This window comes from Tamandua tetradactyla, chromosome 6 (assembly GCF_023851605.1).
Source record: "Tamandua tetradactyla isolate mTamTet1 chromosome 6, mTamTet1.pri, whole genome shotgun sequence".
NCBI lineage: Eukaryota > Metazoa > Chordata > Mammalia > Pilosa > Myrmecophagidae > Tamandua > Tamandua tetradactyla.
Window position 1 is genome coordinate 98810725 of NC_135332.1, and position 17382 is coordinate 98828106.

Sequence of the window (17382 nt, forward strand, 5' to 3'; positions counted from 1 at the left end):
GAGCTTGAAGTCTCTAGAAGTGTGCTGCCAAAAGGTTTGTGTTCCAAATGAATCATCATTTTCCAGGACAAAATTAATTTTAGTTGATGGCCATTATTTTCTCAAGACTCACATGGCTCAAAAATGAACAAATGATTCAATTACACATGGTGTGGAAATCAAGACCAATTTGATAGAATTTCCTTTTTCCCATGTTGTACTCTGGTTTATAGGAGAGGCATAGCCATTCTTTAGAAACCCACCTCAAGAGAGCCACTTCACTCTCTCTTGTAAAAGGTGGTTTTATATGCTAATAAGATTGTTTTTAGCCAGCAGGGCCTAGCATCCAATCTGCTTTACAGATAAAGACTTAAAATTTTCTGTGCTTACATCCACTTATGCAAAAGGAATTTATTCAAAACCATTGTGTTTGACTTGGTTTAATCTTGGACGTTTATGTTTAGCTAGGCTAATCCATCAATGGCTTGCTTGACTGTCAATCACAATGGATTTGGGTTCTTAGTACATCACATTTTTGTTATTGAAACTCCCAGTCCATTAATTTCTTTATTCAATCATTCATTCTTACTGGGTGCTTTATATATTCCCTTGTATATTTCTTTGTATATCCCCATGTATTTTCCTTTGTATACTCCCTTGTGTACTCCTTTGCATATTCTTTGTATGTCCCAAGTACATTTCTTTGCATATCCTTCCTATATTTTTTGTATATCCCCTAGTGTATTCCTTTGCATATCCCCTTGTGTAGTCCTTTATGTATTCCCTGATATATGCCTACCCTCAGGGGATTTACATGCCAGCCCTTCTCTTCCTGCAAGTTTGGTGCTTCTTGAGCCTTCCACTCAGGACTCTTTTTTATGTCTGTCAGTAGCCTTCATTGTCCTTGCATTGCTGTTGTTCTCACTTCTCTCAAGATTAGATGAGCACTGTGAACATGAGTGATAGAGTTCTTTCTTTTAAGCCCCTGAAACTAGACTTTCTTTTCACTTCACTGCATCCTCTCCTCTCCAGCCAAGGAAAAGAACTGGCTCCCTGAGGGACCTGCTTAGAGATATTTATCTGTGATAACAAGCCAGTGTCCCTGAATCCATATTTTGTTTCCTGCCTAAAGGGAAATTTGTGGCCTTCTCAGAAGTGGGTTGGCTTTTTCTCTTCTACTTTTCAAATTCTTAATAAGAGAATTCCATGATTCTGACTGTTCAGCCTATTTCTCACCTATGGCAAAGAAACTTGATGCAAATACCTTGCCTTCTTGCCTAACTTGATATTTCAGTATTCCAGAGCTGGATTTTAATAAAATGAGATAGTGTTTCTACAGTATTTAACATCTGACACATAGTAGATGCTCAATAAATGATAGCCATTATAATTTATGATTATTATGTAGAGTAAACCCTAAACATGACCCCAGCTATGCTAACAACATCGATGATAATAATAATGATAAATTTTGTCTATAAATGTGCTTGTATTTTGTATTGCATTTGTAATTTATATTCATTTTTTCAGACACTACCTGGTATGGAGGTCTACATCAGTGTCCCCCTATGTCCTTCTCTCTGTTGGGGTGGTTGAAGATCACAAGTGTAGAGGGTCTGGGAGACACCAGGCTACCACAGCCTTACCCAGGTTTCACTCCTGCCACATGGGCACAAATAGTCAGTCTCTGAGGGAGACTGGCTGGACCTCAGGACATCGTGGTTCGCCAGTGAGAAAGAAAAAGAGAGGGAGAAACAAGACAGGATGAGAAGAAAGTGCTGTAAAGATGTGGAGTCACTTGAACAGTTTGAAAAGGAATGGTGTTTAGAGCAAATAGGCGTATTTCAAAATATTCACTAATAGCCAAGGAAAGGAAAATTGAATAATCAGTGAGATGCCATTAACACATTCTAAATGGAAACAATTAAAAAGACACAATCCAGAATGTTGGTGAGCATGGAGCACTGCAGTGGGACTCTGAACCAGCCCCTGGCTCTGGAGGGCAGCTGGCAGCAAGCAGCACAGGAAGCACTGTTGGATTTCAGACTAAGAGCAAAAGGGTCTTTTGAAGCAGAGCACCCTCAGCCCCCTTCTCAGCATCCTTGGCAGGTCCAAGGACCCAGATATGAATCAGTTGTTATACCAGCTGGTATTGTATCCTCCACACGGTGCTGCTGATAACACTCTCCCCTACCAGCATCTCATCCTGCCTGATACATGCACCTGCACATTAAAGAATACCTCAGCAATCTCTCATACCCTAAGTCAACAAGCCCCCATCCAATCAAGGGATGACACGCCACCTCCCAGAGTCACTGTACCTTTGAAACACAGCTCCCACAACAAAAGACCTGGAGCCATTTTCTTTTTCTTCTAGCTGACTCTCCAGGCAGTAGCCAATTTCAGGCTCCTACTTGTTTTCTTCTTTTCACTCTCCCGCCTGCTTCCTCCATACTTTATTCCTTCAATAAATCTTTTAATCTTTGGCTCACTGTCTCATGTGGAATCCTAACAGGCACACTTGTCTTGTCCTGGATTCTTGTCTTGGATCCCACCAGGGTAGCTCTAGGGATTTATTCTATGCAAATGATCAGAAACGAGTCTACAGATTTTTATATAAAGGTATCCATGACTTAAGGAAAATTATCATGAGAAGATCAAAAGTTCAAAAACAAGAACTTGATTAAGTAAATAATGGTGCATCCGGGCGATGTAAACTATGAAATCACCAAAATCAGGTTTCAGAAAATGATTTAATGCCCTGGTGGAAAAGCGACATATAAAACGACAAGCATATTTCCATTGCAATTCTCTGAAGCATGAGAGTGGATTACACAAAGTGCTGGTTCTGGAGTTAAAACTCCTGAGTTCTAGCCACAGTTCTTCAGCTATCAGAGGAAGTTAAGTGGTTTCAGGCCTCCCTGACAGGACAGAGGGACAGTGCATGTAATCAGACAGTGCACGTAAGTGCATGCACAATGCTTGTCACACCCAAAATAAACACTCAATAAATATTACAATCATAATTATTTTATATATATGTGAAAGTGTACTCATTTAAGAAGAACAAGGGGCAATGAATATGAAACTGAATGTTATTCTCATTCTTAATTTTCTTCTTTGGGCATTTTATATTTGTCCTAAAAGGCACTTGAATTTTAAAAAAAAATCTGTACATATCTATATATCCTACAGTGTGATACAGCAACTTAACAGAAATGGCCCACATGCTTTCCAGCTGATCAGTGCCTGCCCTGGCATGTTCTTAACTTACTGGATGCTCCTTCTCAGTCTTCTTTGCTGGTCCCACTTGTCCTGCTGCTGCCCGTGTGACATCTCTTCTTGGATATCCTTCAGGTACATCACACTTACCAAATTCAAACAGATCTCTTGAATTTTCTGCAGAATCGTGCCCCTCCAGAGTCTGCCTATCTATGGGAAATACTCCCCTCTGCCAGGATCAGCCAAAAGCCTTGCTGTCCTCCTTGACTCCTCTCTCCTATTCTCACCCTACCCCCAGCCCATGATCAAATCCAGTTAACTCTACTTGGAAATGTACCCAACCCAACCTCTTTTTGTCATCCTTACTCCATCCACCCCAGTTCAATGCATTGCCATCTTGCACGTGAGTTCTTAGCAGTAAGACTGGCATCCCTGTATATCCACAGTGTTTTCTCCACCCTGTAGCAAAAGCGTTCTTGTAAAGTCCCATCATTGCATTCCTTTGCTCAAAATATTCTTCGGCAGGTTGCGGGGTGGTGTTGGTCAGGGAGACAACAGCATTCCAGAGACCTCCAATCTGAAACCTGAATTTCCCAAATGAAATTCAGTCTGTATATGGGCTTCTAAGGCCTTCCATCATCTGTTCATCCACTCCCTGCAACCCCTCCTGGGACTTTGTTACCTCTGCAGTCCTCACTCACAGTGTCCCAGCCACGGTGCCCTTCTGACTCTTCCCTAGCATGACAGGTGTGCTTGGAACTCAGGTATTTTGCACTTGCTACATCTTGTACCTGAGCATGCCTATGCCAGTTGCCCACTATGCCAGCTGCCCACATGGCTTACCCTTTCTCTTTCTCTTGGGGTATCCTCAAATCTCATCTCCTCTGACCACCTTGTCTGAAACTGTGCAGGCCTGTGCCCATGCATAGAGACAAAACCAACTTTTCCATCCCTGCTCCTTTTCCTCCCTTTCATGACCTTTGCCTTTCATATTTTATTGGGGAGAGCAGGGATTGTGTTTACCTTGTTTACTGTTGTATCCCTAGCACCTCACACAGTCCCTGGCATGTAGTGCTGAATTAAATGAAGGAGTGTCTGAAAGAAGAATCAGCAAGTCTGGTGTAGGTGAGAACCTTCTGTAGCAGTGGACACTGACTCTGAGACTGGGCATGAGGGACCAGCACGGTGTGTGAGGAGGAACAGGAGAAGATAATGCCACAGTTCTGCCAGCTTGTCCACAGCCAGAACATAATTTAGGGAGAGGGTTTAGTGGACACATATGCTGGTACCTTCTGATCATGGCACTGTAGACAAACCAGATAGACTGATTTGCTCAGTTAAACTGGTGTCTTAAGGAACAGAAACTTGCCTCATGCTAACTCCTAAAAAGGGTTTCTTCTACCCACCGAGTATATAATTAATATTGGATATGTAAATTTTCCCTTTTGTTCTTTAATCTGAAGCGTGTAAAGCAAATTCTTGCAAAAACCAAGAGATGGTCTGGGACACGTGTGGGTCTCAAGCAAAGCTCACTGAATACTGAATTCAGGTTGAAGAGAAATGAATTCCATTTCCTTCTTCATCACTGGCTTGAGTAGTTCTTTGAGTAAATCGCTCAACCTTTTAGCCCTCGATCTTCCTCCCCGTAACAGGAGAATGATGAGAGCTGCCAGAGGTCCTAGAGGTTCCTCTCCATTCACTGTGAATTTCTTGGAGGAGCCTTCTTAGGGGTGGGTTGAGTGCAGACCTGCAGGTAAGGAGATAAGACATCTGAGTATCTGGAGAAGAGTCCTGGACAACCTGAGCCAAGGAAAGTAGTGTAAGGCATGGCATCCCCTCAAGAGATCAGGACTAAGGAAAACCATCCCAAGTACTGCTTCCTTTCCTTCCTCACCCCCCGCAACATTTTTAAGCCAAAGAAGAAAACTCAGTCAATATGAATAGCAAGGGATATTCTGAATGTGAAAATGTACTACCAAATGGCCGAAGAAACCTGATGCCCATGTGGTAAGTGTAGGTGGGACGATTAAGGATCTACAAGGTAGTCATTTACTTAGAATCCTTTGGAAAGTGACACTTTTTCCTGTCACTTTGACTGATTCTCATGACACCTGGCCCTAGCTTTGCCCTAGGACTCCTCAATGAAAATGTCAGCAATGTATTTTATAGAACACCAATTTCTAAATTACTTCTGTAAACATTAGTTTTTTGGTAATTTTCAGCACTACCTAGTTTAAACAAAAGCAGTTATTACCACTATTTTACAGATAGAGAAACCGAGTCTCAAGGAGATTAAATGACTTGCACGAACTCACGTGGCCAAAAAGTGGTACAGTCAGATGGAAACCTGGGTCTTCCAACTACAAATCCCATTTTTCTTAATGGCACACAAATGTTACCAAACATTTGGGGAAGGTGCTGGAACTTCCTGGTTATCTTCATGCTTCAATCCCCGCTTTTATTATTATTTTTTAATCAGGCCAAAGATCTAGTCTACCCCATTCTCCTTGACCCATCCTATTCTTCTGGAACTCACAATTGTAAGCACTCTGCTTTCCCTTTCTTTTACAGACCACAGAGAGCTCTACTCACCCATGCTTTGAGAAACCAGAATGAAACTACATAAAATGCTTTATTTCTTGTTATTTTTCACTCAACCAAAAATCCAATGGAGCAAGCTTGATGCATTTATCACCCTTCACATGGAGTCCATTTTCCATGAGTGTATTTAATCTTTCATTTTCCATAGACATGTAGCATTGTATATTCCTTCCAAGCAGCTGATTCATCCCCATAAAAAAGCATTCATCCTCTCTCCTGTAATTTGATTTTTGTCATTTGACATTCATGCACACTTGTGATCACTTCTTCTAGAATTGTAGCTCAGACTTAGCAGACATGTCAACCCACTGGAAAACAAATTGGATTACACACAGCTTTTCCCTCCATGTCCCTTAATCAGTGATGAATATTTTATTGTAAACCAAAATAATGCATAACAGTAACAGTGCCCAGTGTTTATAGAGAGTCTTTCTACTTCTCAAAGTGTGCATCTAGTCGCTCTATCTCATTTATCCTTAGAGGTTGTTTGCATGTTTCATAGGACCTACTGCACATCAATAATTTAAAGGTTCATATACAAAAGATATATGTATCAGCATATTTTCAAACTCAACATTCTTTCACAGGAGTTCAACTTTTTATTTCCATTTTCCTCTACTTTTCCCAGAGTCTCCTATACCCCTATTAATTCAAAATACATAGAGAGTTCTACGGTTACCAAAGTTGGTGGCCTGGACCACTGTGGTCTCACTCTGGCTTCTGTATTCTCTTTCCCTGCTCTGTCTCAGTGGAGGCATCAAATGTCTTCTGGAACCTGGAGTTGGCAAAGGAAGATGGGATTTGTAAGGTGCAGTTAAGGCATGGAGGCTTAGCAGCCAAGGGGTTTACTTAGATAAATGTGACTTGAAACCACTTAGCACTATTCTTGGAATACAGGCAGAAAGTAAATGTTAGATTCAAATCTGAAACATTGTTGAAGTCTCATCCTGCATAGAACACCCTCCTTCCTCTCTCCATCTCATTTAAGTTCCGCCCATGTTCAGGGGTTTGCTTTACTTCTGCCTTTCCTGGGTAACTTTTTCTGATGCCTCAACAAAATTCACATCTCCCTCTATGTAGTAACTTCATTCAACAATCTCTGTTGATTACAAAATTCGGTTATTAGTACTGGAGATAAATCATGGTCAAAACAGGCAACGTTCCTGTTTTTCTGGAGCTTATGTCTTAACTGAGGATTGTTTGGTTAATGCAAAATGAGACGCACCCAAGCAAGAAGAGAAAACTGTTGAAAAAGGTATCTCATGCTATTCAAGGATATGCTAGAATCAGAACTCATGGAAAGCTAAAACCTAAAATTTAGAAACAATTGAAACAAGGCAATGACTCTCTCTCAATCCCTTTGCCCCCTTTGTTGGGGTTGCCTGGGATTTTGTATAAATTTTTTTTACTGCATGACCATGCCTTTCTCCTCTCTGTCTACTGGCTTTATCTATTTCAATTCTACACACTCAAAAATGTCCACCTAGGCTTGTCTTCATGTAGTACCCCAAGCAACAGTTTGTTCCTTTGCCAGGAACCTCTTTTTGTCAAACCTATGGTGCTGCTTACCTGCATTATGGACTATTTCCTTCGGTCCTCAAGTTTTAAACTTTGAGGATTCTATTATAATAAGTTTTTTTTTCCAGCTGTCTGGCAACTTCCTCATAGTAAATGTTAGTTGAAGATGCACCAAAGAATGCCAGGAAAGACCTATCAAAAGCCCAGATAGAAAGACTTTGTTTACATTCAGCCAATGAGGTAGCCACAATCAACTAACTCAGTACATCAGTGTCAACTCATGTGATTTTTTTTATATCCATATTGCTTACTTTCATTTGTATATGGAATTACACATTATTAAATAGTACGTGATTTGAGGTATTCTAACATGTAAGACTGTGATTGGAAAACTGAATGCTTCAATAATCAAGGATCTACTTATTAAAGATTTTATATGTCCCCTGAAGCAGGAAAATTATCTGCAAAGGTAGTATATGTTATTTTTCCCAGCATTAGCAAATTGCATGACGTTTTGCTCTTTCACTAAAATTTAAGTGGCATTTACATTAATATACATTTTTCAAGGACATTTTTAAATTTAATAACTCTTTCAGAGAAAGTGTTTTAGGTTCATGTTGGTTTGACTAGAAAGTTATTATAGGTATATAAGAACTATTATCTTTAAAGACAGCTAAAGATAGCTACATATGGATCAAGGAACACTTTTCTTTTCAGAAAGGACACGGCAGGTCAGGTTCCCAACATAAAATTGAATTTATCTTTTTTCCAACAGTAATTTGACAGACTGATTCAAGTTTATTGTATAGAAACCCATAGATCTGGGGGAATGTCTACAAAAACAGGTCATCCGACTCTTATTTCAATTTTTCACATTCTGACTCTGGATGCACTGTTGACCTTTGGATGTCTGATTTAGAGATTCATAAGAGACTTTTCTCAAAGAGCAATGCATAAGTTCCCTAACTCCTAGAGGCTATCCAGAATCACATTGCATGAGCCTGGCCTACGTGTATTATTTCAGGTCATATGGTATATCGCATCTGCCCAGCTGGCTATGGACTTTCTGAATGAAAAGATTTTTAATAAATGTAATTTACCATTTGCATTTTCTGATATCTAAAGCCTTCTTTGGCTGGTGATCATCTTGTTTGAAATGAAAAAAATGTGATTTCAACTGTGAATATCAATTTTATAATGTTTAATTTAAATAGGAATGAAGGTAGTACATACTAAGCAATCTATCCATACATTTTGAATAATTGAAATAAGTGATCTTACCTTACAATTGTAAATCCTGTTTGGATGGCAACTTGGTTTTTGGGCACCTTCGGTGCTGATCTTAATTCATTCTTATTTATGGGAGAGCCATCTATTCAATTTAGTGAGCCCACTGAGGCTGGTGCTAGGGATCTAGCAGTGAGCCAGATATATTCTCTGCCTTCAGAAAGCTTTTAATATATGGTCCCATTCTATGACCAATGTTACTGCCTTCCTGGAGTCATCCAGACCTTTGAAAATAGCCCAAATTCATTTAAGATCAGGATGAATGGAGTTAGAGGCAGCTTTCAGCTGCTGAATCCTAAAGGGGATATTGAATTTCAAATTGCACGTCAGCGGCAGCTGGGTCTTCTGCAAAGTTTCTGTGGAATTTTCTCTCTGATGCTGCTGTCAGCTTATTAACTTCTTATAACATAAATAACATTGAATGAGATCATTAGCTATGGAGATGCGAAAGAATGGGTCCTGTAGGCCCATGTAACTTTGAGAGATAGTGAGTGACTGTTCCTTTTAAATAACTTAATGGCTTTATTAGTAAGAATCCATAAAACTAAAAAAACAAAACAAAACAAAAAACACACAAGACTCTAAATCTCTATTTAGGAAGCTCACCATCCTAATTTGATTTTAATACAGGATCCTAGGAGGATCAGAACTGGCCTAAACACCTTGTTCTCAGAATATTCTCCTTATACCTCTTCCCAGGTACCGTAATGATGGCAGCACTCTTTTTACCTTCAGGGACATTACCCACATTCAGCTTGAGCCACCATAAGAAAACATGCCGGCAGAGTTTATTAGTCTCTGAAACCGATATATTATTAGCCTTTTCATTCCCAGGCCTCCATGCTCCAACATCCGATCAATTTTTATGTCAGGTGCTTGTTCCATTTGTCACTGTTGGTTGGGACAGTCATTTTTTTTCACAACATATTCCACCGACTAGGAGTCCTATGAGTACAAGAGGCTTTGTGTTTCTGCAGAAACATCAGTTTAGTCCCAGATTGAAAGTCTATATTTATCCCACATTGGATTGGAATGGATAAAACTTGGTAAAAATGTCATTTCCCTTCCAACAGATTTAAATCGTGTGCATTTGTAAAGAATTTCGACAACCAAATTCAGCATGTCCCAAAGGTTTAAGAAAGTGAGTTTTTTCCAGGTGGCAGCGTCTGCACACTGAGAATCAGAAAAGGGAATTTGCTCAAAGAATCTTTGTCTCAGATTCTTGACGTCAAGTTAGGGAAGTCTGGTGAAAGTTCATATTCAAGAAAACAGGTGGAAAAATATGTAAGCTATCTACCTGAAGATTTTCCTATATTTCCCCAAACCGAAGGATGCCAGACATACGCCTAAAGAGGCAGTGACTATTTTTTGTTTAATTGTTGCAGTTTGGTTGCTTAAGCACAGGACCTGGAAGAAAGCAGACATTTACAGGTTATCTAAGTAGGTGAGTAGGTGAGCAGGGAAGACAGCTACAGAGTGAGAGGCTGCATGGCATGGACTCATTTGCCACAGATGGAAAATCAGGGGTGATTGCTAATACTGACCTGAAGTTTGTAGTATTTTCCAGTCCACATTCCTCCTTTTTTTAAATATATATATAGAGACAGGCACCAGGAATTGAACCCAGGTCTTCAGCATAGGAGGCAAGAACTCTGCCTGCAGAGCCACTGTGGCCCACCCCCACACATTCTTATATACGTAAACTGCCGAGATTTTGTGCTGACTCACCCAAGCCATTCCCTAGAGGGCCATGCATGAGTTTACACCAGATAGGGTGTTGGTTCCTGACGGCTGATCTGCTTCCTGGCCCATGGGAGAGCCCTGCGGGAAGAGAGAGACCCCCTCACAACCTCTGGGGGTGATATCAGTGGTGAGGGACTGGGACTCAGCTCATTTCTCCATATAGCTAGAGGGTCTGAAGCAGAAGACATGGTACAGAATGAGTGTGGCTCCAGATCAGAAAGAGCAGAGGCCAAATGAAATGTGTATCAGCTATTTCTGGATCTCTTTGCCTCAAGTCCATCCAGCCTTGCACTATGCTCAGATGTGCAGATGCAGGAGACAAAGGAGACAGCAAATATCATCCTGGCCTCCAGTTCTCCTAAAATCAGAATGAGTGGACTATGACATGAGAATCCAGAGAGGAGTGCAAGAATATAAAGAACAAAACACAAATCTAATGCACTTTCTTGATTTTACCTACTAGCTACTTTGTTGAAGGGTTTTTGACACAAAAGCTATTTGCAGAAAATGGAATATCCAGGTGAACTGAAAATTTCATTGCTATGTTGTGATTTTTTTCCCCTTTCTATTAAATATTCTGTTTATTCCTCAACCCCATGGTACTAAAAAGTTGAAGCCATGGCAAGACACCACTATTTTTTCTGATGTTTCTTTCCAAAGACAATGAATTTAATACAACCTATCATGCAGATGGTAGGAAAAACACACTTTCTCAGCATCTTTCCTTTACAGTTTTCACTGGGCTTATTTTTATAGCTACAATTAAAGTCCCAATAGAATAGCATCCAATCCCCTATTTTTTTCAGACTAGCCATTATGAAAAATAAAAAGCCAGCACAGGTCCATAAAATTTGTTTTCAAGCACTGCATAGATTACATCTTGTTCCAAGATCCTTATCTCAAGGATTTACAATGAACCTTAACACAGGCTGACAGTCACTTTTTATACAGAAAGCATCAAAGCCATAAGGGGAGGGGAATTATTTTCTTTGTAATCTAACATCATGTCAGGTGAGTGACTCTCAAAGGTTGGCTCACATTTTCTTGTACACTTTGTCTTTCCTCTATTCCTTCTGCTTGGTCGTATCTTTCTCTTCAATAAGTATGAGCCCTTCCTGTAGTGCAGTTGCTAAAACAATATAGATTATTTGTTTAGTTGACTCTTTCTTCCTTCCCCCTTTGCTGTGCCAAAGGAAGAGGAAGAGAAAGAGAAAAAGAGAGAGATTGAGATTAAGGTGTCTTAGTTTGCCGTAGATGCTGTGAAGAATACCATATAATAAGTTGGGTTAAATACAAGAATATATTGACTCGCGGGTTTGAAGGCTAGAAGTCCATAATTAAGAGGTGGTCAAGGTCATGCTTTCTCCAAAGGCTATGGTATTCTAGCAGTCCCCCTTCACATGGCCATTTCCATCTCTTCTATGGTTTCTTCTAACTTCTGGCTTCATCTGATTTCTAGTTTCTTCTACTTCTGATTGATCAGTTTGGAATCTCCTCTCTTTATAAGATCTCCAGTCATACAGATTAAGACCCACCCCATGAAATTTAGACACACCTTAACTAATAATAACATCACCAAACTTCCCATTGACAAATGGGTTCACACTCACCAGGATGCAGATTAAGGCTTGAATATGTCTCAAAATAATGTGTGCTCTTTCTGCTCTCAAGGTCCTTCTTTTCCTTTCCAAATATGAGAAATTTTTATTTATTCATATAGTGCCTGTAAGGATAAGCCTGAACAAATTTTGAACACACTGGAACTGCTTGTTTCAACAAAATAATCAGTGTATATAATTCTGTCACAACTGGTATGCACGCTTTCTTTATGCACATTTATCACAGATTGGGCTTCTTGCATTTCAAAGAGAGCAGGATAAAGTTCAAATTTTAAGTGCTTTTCTTTTTCCAGGCAAAATCTACAAATGGCCCATTGTCAAAGCCTTGCCAAAGAATTTCATGGAACAAGTGATGCATTTAAAATAGAAGGGAATATTCACTCTTCCATAATGCATCGATACCAGAACTACCTCTCAGCAACAATTCTCTAGTCTCATCCCTAGCACTGGAAAGGCAGTTGGTCAGGGGCTTAGGCTAGACCGTGGAGGAGGAGGGATAGATAAGGGTGGGAGGTCATCAAACTGTTCCGGAGAGCCCAGAGAATCGCAAGCCACCGAGAATCAGTAAGTCTCTCGCCCTTCTGGCAGATTCCTCCCTCAATCCCCAATTTGATGACCTTGTCCAGGGAATGGGGGTGAGGCTCACACAGGTTTCCCACAAATATCAATCACTTTATTTTCTGGTTGCTGGCCTCCTGACCGGCAAGGGCTCTTCTTACTACTTTTACCTCCAGATCCTACAAGGTTGAAAGATCTTATTCCTCAAGAAATGGTATTCTGAAATACTTGTAATGACAAACTTCTTCTATTTCTCAATGCCATACCTGACTCTCAAGTGGAGCTTCTGAAAGCCATGAGAACACTGGTATTGCCCAACTCTATTTGTGGAATTTAAGCTAAAAGCAAACAAAAATAATAGATGTTTAAGTACTCTGTGCAACCTTCTTGAGTCTAAGTGAAAAATTTCCTTTTGATGCCTGTGTGTCTCTGTGATCACAGTCATGAGCTGTGCAGGAAGCACTGCATGGGTTCTTCCTGGCTCCGGAGAGTTAAGGGTCTTCATTTCCTCCACATTTTCCAATATACACGACAATAGATGATAAATTTCATCAAATTGCCAAATTAATGTAATGAACTTTTTTTCCTTTCTTTTTTATTTTTACATGGGCAGGCACCAGGTATCAAATCCAGGTCTCCGGCATGGCAGGTGAGAACTCTGCCACTGAGCCACCATGACCCACCCAATGCAGTAAACATTTTATTGTAAACTTTATGAGGGCATAGATTGGGTTCTCTTGTGTTTGTATTCTCATCATTTGCAGTGGTGCTTAGGTGGAAAGAAAGCAATCGATAAATAGTTTGTGAGTGAATGACTAATTTAAAGGCTCATGTTAATTAATATATTTGTACAAAGTTCGTGGTCAAGCATAAAAGCAAACCTCTTGACAAGGACTGCACAAATAAGAGATATTATACCTTCAGAGATCAAGAAGGGGCTCTATTTTTAAGTTTGTGAAGTCATGAATCACATGTGCTGTGATAGCCAAATTATCTATAGTTGGAGCCAGAGAGATGAAATGAGCATCCAATACATCGCAGGTAGAGTTCTAGGTACAGGAGATGGAAAGTGCATGAAGGGTATATTTCTTGCTCTTAAGGAGTTTACAGGTGAGTGGTAAGAAAGACTGATAATTACAGTAGACAGGAGAGTGCAATAATGGAGATATGCCCTGGATGCCACCAGGCATAGAGTTGGGAGGCAGGGGAGGATTTTCATGAGAGTGGGGATTGATAAAAGCAGGGTTTCCTGGAAGGGGATGGGCTAGGCAGAGTCTTAAGGGATTAGTAGTCCAGGGAGCTTGGAGGATGATGTGGGGGCTAGGGAAGGCAGGGTAAAACTATTCTAAGAAAAGGATATTTGACAAAATTAGTTGGAGATTTCATAGAACCTTATGTTCCTAGAGGGTAAAGGATGAAGCTGAGGATGTGGGAAGTTGACCCTGAAGAATTGGGTCTTACGTGTCTTATTATAGAGCTTGAACTTCATTCTGTAGATAATTGGCACGCTGAAAATCTTTTAGGCAAGGAGTGGCATGGTCAGATCTTATTTTGGAGGATCCTCCTAATGCTACTGTGGAGAATGGATTTAAGGAAGCCAGGATTGGGTTGGGGCAACCATACAGGGCTGTGTGTGCAATCAATCAGTCTGGGAAGCTGAAAATCAGGCTACCAGTGTTGGGAAGGAGAGGAGGTAGTAATTTGATAAACATTTAAGGAATGATAGCAGACATTGGTGATTGATCAGATTCTGGAGTTGAGTTGAAGGGAGGAGTCTGGGATGACTCCATGCTGTTTGTATACATGGCTAGATGTAAGATGATTTTATCCACTGAGAGAGAGAACGTGAAAACAGCAATGGGTTTTCAGAAGCAGAGGTGATGAGGTGAGTCTAAGATGCTCATCGGACACGAAGGGCAGTTGAGTTTAAACCTCAGAGGAGGGATGTAGACTCAATAAATGAAGTCATCTGTACTAAGGATAGTAATTTTACTTCTGAGATTGTTCTCTGGAATAAACAGTGTCTGGGTTGACATGGTTACATAATGCAATTAGGAAACTGCTCCAATAGAGAACCAGGGGGATTAAAGCCTATATACAAGTCCTTTAAGTATCCTGGGGCTTCTTTGAAAAATTAGAGGAAGCAAACAACTCATAAATTTTAAAATAAAGAACAAAACATCAGAAAAGTTCATTCAGTGAATACACACTCGCAATTTAGTATGTAAAGAATAAGTATTTCTAAAGATAAAAAGAGGGGTGGATTGAAAAAACATGGAAGAGAGAGGACAAAGTGGGAGGAAGAGAGAGGGAGAGAACAAGAAGCATAAAGTGGAAAACAAATAAGGGAGAGAGCAGGTCTCATGGAAGGAGAAAGAATTCTTGTTCATAAGAATTCCAAGAGGATCCTGGCTGCTCATCTGCCCTGGAGCAGTCTCTTTCTATTATGTTTCAAGTGGGAAAAATTTAAACTTTATATAAATAGAATCAATTGTCTTCTCTTGGAGTTCACTGATTCTTTCTTCTGCCAGCTACAATCTGCTGCTGAAACCTTCCTGGGGATTTTTCATTTTAGTTATTGTGGTCTTCAACTCCAGTGGCTCTGTCTGGTTCTTTTTAAAAGTTCTCTTTATTGAGATTCTCATGTTGTTCATGCATTGCTTTCCTGATATCCTTTAGTTATTTCTTTATATTTTCCTTCTTCCATTTCCTTGAGCATATTGAAGATCATTTTTTTTTTAAGTTTTTTTCCGGTTTATCCACAGTCTGGTTTTCCTCATTGATGTTCTCTGTATTTTTATCCTCTTCCTTTGGATGGGCCACCATTCCCTGCTTCTTTTTTGTCTTGCAATGTTTCATTGCATACTGTATATTTTAATATTTTAAACTCTGGGATTTATTACCTGAGATGTCTGCTTCTTACATTTGTATCCAGCTGGTGATACGATGGGGATTTTCTTGAGTGTCAGGAACTAACAAAACCAAGCAAACCTAGACAAAAAAAAAAACCTTTTCACAGTTTTTGCAAACTGGCTTTGTGTTGGCTGATGGTCTTCAGAGTTCAGTCCCCCTATCAGGAAGGATAGCCCAAGGCAAGTGCAAATTTCAGGGTCCTCCTTTTGGTTTCTTTTCTGGGCCTATGTCTTGTCATGGGGTTGTGCTTGCTGGTGGCCTTAAGAGTTATCCTGCTTAATAGCATTTGAATGTTGCCTCTATTCCCCAGGAAACAGACCCTGTTCCTCTCCCAGGTGTTCTACTGCGAGGCTTAAAGCAGGGAAGCTTTTGTCCCAGGTTGCCCACCTCAGTTGTTTCTGACTCTGCTTTCATTCATTGCTTCATTCTGCTTTTTCCTGGAGGCATGCAGAGAGGAGTTTCCCAAGTGAGTCTTTCCCAGCTGGAACAAGGCCCATGATCCACAAAGGAAGCACAGGCTAGCTCCAAACTGCCCTGGAGGGGGGATGCATGAGGGTGCCAAGAGCTTCTTCCACAGCTTCTGAAGCCTATTCTTTCTTGACTGGCCCAACAGATAGATCCCTTCAACTGTCCTCCACAGTTCTGAGGAAGCAGTGCCCTTAAATTTTCTCTACTGCCTTTGTCTGGGCAGATTAGAATGATGACAGTCCTTAGAGCTGAGCCCCCTGCAATCTGAAGTAGCTAATCTAAGGCAGTGATAAGCACTTGGGCAGTGGGGAACTGAGTTTTTATGTCCCTTTCCGGCACTAGCAAGCTGTGCTTGTACCTTACTGCTACCAAGATGTTGGGAGATGGGCAATAATCACTATGGGGAGAGCAATTGACTGATGTTTACCACAATTTACCAGCCTCTTCCTTCTGCTCCTCTCTGGATGCTATACGTGTTCTGCTAAACTCCAGAGTTTTGAAATAAGTTGGTTCAGACAGTTACTGCCTGTTTAATGTTTGTTCTGGTGGAGGACTGCTTCCTGGAGCTCCTACTCTGCCATCTTCCCACAGGCCTCTAGTAGTGGCTGAAATATTTCACCATGAATTCCAGAGAAGGCTGGAAGAGAGAGGAAGGCAGATGAGATGACGCTTTGGGAGAACTCGGTGGGGTGGAGTGTAAAGTCAAAGTCATGTGTACACCCAATACCTCTGGTTTTCCATTTAAAATTTTTAAGGATATTTTTCAATTATATGACACTTTAATAATATTGAATTGATACAGGCTATTTACCCTCAAGTGAAAGGACATTTCCAGGGCTTAGAAAGAGGGAAACTATTGCTTTTTGTATTCTGATTCTTTCTTTGGGCCTCTTTGTCTTAAAAATTTATCTGATTCTTACTTGTTTTCTTCATACACAAACGCCCTCTTCTCTCCTCCAATGTGGACCTTCCATTGACTGCTCGGCTTTTTCCTGCCCCCAGTGGATCCTGAGCAGGAACCTCAGGAGAAGGAGCACTATAATAAGATGGTCCAAGCTGTGAGCGCTGGATTCAACATGCCTAGTTCAAATCCCAGTGCCAGGTCCCAAAGTGATGAATCAAGGCAAGTCTCAGTTACGTCACATCTAAGGCAAAGCTGACTCAGGGTTGTGGTCGGTGAGATAAGAATGCTGCGCACAAAGCACTTCACACAATGTCTTTGCACAAGACAAACTCTATACTGAGCAATCATTATTATTACAATTTAAACAAAATCAATTAATTAATAACAGCCTTAATAGTTTAATTGTTCATGATAATTCATAGTATTTTTATTTTAATGATCAAATCTGCACTTCTATGGGAAACAAAGGATTAGGCCTCTAGATTTCTCCTTTCTTCCTTTCTGTCCCCTGGAAAGCCCAAATTCAAAACCTTCAGGGCAGGTAGGCCATGCTGGCTCAGCAGGCAGAGT

General features: G+C 40.5%; 1 protein-coding gene and 1 long non-coding RNA gene across 5 annotated transcripts in view; one reads left to right on the plus strand and one right to left on the minus strand.

Annotated features, from left to right (window-relative positions):
• XKR4 (XK related 4) overlaps positions 1-17382 on the plus strand; it is a 436625-nt gene that overhangs the window by 165089 nt on the left and 254154 nt on the right. The window lies entirely within an intron of this gene.
• LOC143688634 (uncharacterized) lies at positions 4654-17057 on the minus strand. Of its 4 annotated transcripts, none has more exons than XR_013178192.1 (6): positions 16829-17057; positions 16336-16545; positions 9905-10014; positions 7372-7512; positions 6482-6577; positions 4654-4948 (listed from the first exon to the last, which is right to left on the minus strand). It is a non-coding gene; the product is annotated as an uncharacterized LOC143688634 (long non-coding RNA). The 4 variants fall into 4 exon arrangements; XR_013178194.1 differs by lacking the exon at positions 4654-4948 and adding an exon at positions 5838-6110 and having other exon boundaries at positions 16346-16545; XR_013178191.1 differs by lacking the exon at positions 4654-4948 and adding an exon at positions 5838-6110.